Genomic DNA, 2,931 nt, shown 5'->3' on the forward strand with positions numbered 1-2,931 from the left:
ATGGTCGATCAGCTGGAAAGCTATCCCGTGAAGGATTAGGAAAAATAAGAGGTAGCTAATCCCTTATTCAACCCTATACAAAAAATGCCAAATACATTTTATGCTGATGAACTACACACAAAGTTACATGAATTGTCAAAAATATTAGACAAACCCACAAATCACTCTAAGACCCACTTAGATTACCACATACACACAACAAAGAAAAGGTTGGGGGTTATGGGTTTGATTCCCACGGGGGGCCAGTATAAAAAATATATATATATATGTATTCACTAACTGTAAGTCGCTCTGGATAAGAGCGTCTGCTAAATGACTAAAATGTAAATGTAAGTGTCACTGAGAAACCAAGAATTGTTTCATTTCCTGTGTAGACATAGTTTGGATTAGCCTATTCACTGGATTAATAAATCTACCTATTCTAGTCCGAACACCCTCACCCAAAAACCTAGCAGGAATGTCACGGACAGCACCAACCGTGCTCAAAGGTCTAACCTCAGGTTGGGGAGTACTACAGATCAGCATATCCGGAGCCAGCACACTTTCAATTTCCGACTCAACACTAGTAGTGTCAGACGACTGATCAGAATCCTGGTAGATTGTCACAGACCAGACTGACAAAGCATCTTCAACCAAGTTAACAACATCAGGCACAGCACCATCCCAGCTGAGTGGAGTTTCACTATCAGAATTCTTGTAGGCTTTGGGGATCTCAGCCCCGAAACCTGAAGGATCTGGAGAAGGTCTGTATGGAGGAGCGGGCCAAAATCCCTGCTGCAGTGTGTGCAAACCTGGTCAAGACCTACAGGAAACGTATGATCTCTGTAATTGCAAACAAAGGTTTCTGTACCAAATAATAAGTTCTGCTTTTCTGATGTATCAAATACTTATGTCATGCAATAAAATGCAAATTAATTACTTAAAAATCATACAATGTGATTTTCTGGATTTTTGTTTTAGATTCCGTCTCTCACAGTTGAAGTGTACCTATGATAAAAATTACAGACCTCTACATGCTTTGTAAGTTTGAAAACCTGCAAAATCGGCAGTGTATCAAATACTTGTTCTCCCCACTGTATGTGTCATGCATGTTGCAAATGATGCATGTTTTTATCTGAACTTTGTTAATGGATCAACCTACAGTATACTTACAGTATTAATCAATCAAAAATCAAGGTATGTTTTTCCATTGTGGTTTGGTGCATTTTCCATAGGTGACAGGAGCCAAAGAATTCGAGAGGCTTGGTGCCGTCGCCAAGCTTGTCCTGGTGTTGCCCCATGCAAACGCAGATGCTGAGAGGGTGTTTTCAGTTGTGGGACTGAACAAAACCAAGAGAAGAAACAGCCTAGCATTGGATGGCACCCTGTCCTCAATAATGACCATAAAGATGGCCAATCTGGAGCCCTGCTTCAAATGGGAGCCCCCCTCCGATATCATCAAGGCCTCCAAGAATGCCACAGGCCAGCATAACCATGCCGACAGATCATAGACAAGAGGCTCATTTGAGATGAGCCGGGTCTGCGCAGAATCGATCACCGGCGATCACCGCCCAATGCATGCTGGTTAGATTTGTGTCCGACTTGATCCCGACTTTCTCTGACGTCATGCACACGTGGGCAACGATAACCTCATGAGATCAAGGCGGCCACAGTTCTGAGACGCACGCAGTGCAATTGTTTTTCACCGACTGCAGGACCCAGGCGGACCCAGGACAAAATCTCACTCCAAGGTTTTTTGAAAAGTTGGCAGGTATGCATCACGTCATGTTTCAGCATGATAATGCAGGGCCCAATGTCGCAAGGATCTGTATACAATTCCTGGAGGCTGAAAATGTCCCAGTTCTTCCATGTCCTGCATACTCACCAGACATGTCACCCATTGAGCATGTTTGGGAGGGCTGGATCGACGCGTACCACAGCTTGTTCCAGTTCCCGCCAATATACAGCAACTTCGCACAGCCACTGAAGAGGAATGGGACAACATTCCACAGGCCACAATCAACAGATTGATCAACTCTATGCAAAGTATAAGTGTCCCGGAGGAGGAGGAGGCAGCGGCAGATACCCTGTTCTCATGTAATGGGGTAGGGCCCAGTGATGCCAAGGGCCCAGAGCTGGAGAGAGATGCCTAGCGCACACATCATTATTTGAGTTAAGTTGCTTGTTCAATAAGATAGAATATATGCCTTGTTATTAGCTTGTACCTATAATTGTTGATCAGTTAGGTAGCATGTTAACTAACTACCAATACACTGCTTAAAAATATAGTTGTTCAGAATGTGTAGGTTTATTAGTTAATAAGAAAATAAATCAAATGTAATTGTTCAATAATGTGTAATTGTTCAATAATTCAATGTGTTGTGTTTAAAACAAAAATATCTGATCATATAAAATGTGTTGTGTTTATATTACTTTTACAAATACAAATATGTGATAATAAACTAACAAATGTCAAATCATATTTGTCGCGGAGATGGCCAGTCAATTTGTGTAACGTTATTGTGTATTCTACGTAATGACGCAATTTTACGTTAACCCATAATGACTTCATCACGCAATGACAGCAACTTTTAGCAACAAATCGACCTGCCTCTTGCAACTTGCCCTGAAAATGAGTTGGCAACACTGGTAGTATGAAAATGTATGCACTCACTAACTGTAAGTCGCTCTGTATAAGAGCGTCTGCTAATTGACTAAAATTTAAAATGTAAACGGTAGGGCCAACCCAAGGATCCCGGAATGCACGGACCGAGGGTAGTTAGTCCATCAGTCCAATAGATGTCGATGTTGCACTGTAGTAGTGGGGGAACAGGAAGTTCCGGTTTGGCGTGACCCATTATTCACAATAAAGAAAGCGCCAGAACTGTGCAGACAGTAAGATAACCTTTGTGTCCGTTTCTATTTATTACTACAGGTATGTAATAGCGCGTT

Source organism: Coregonus lavaretus (genome assembly GCF_964263955.1).
Source record: "Coregonus lavaretus genome assembly, contig: HAP1_SCAFFOLD_1380, whole genome shotgun sequence".
Taxonomy (NCBI): Eukaryota; Metazoa; Chordata; class Actinopteri; order Salmoniformes; family Salmonidae; genus Coregonus; species Coregonus lavaretus.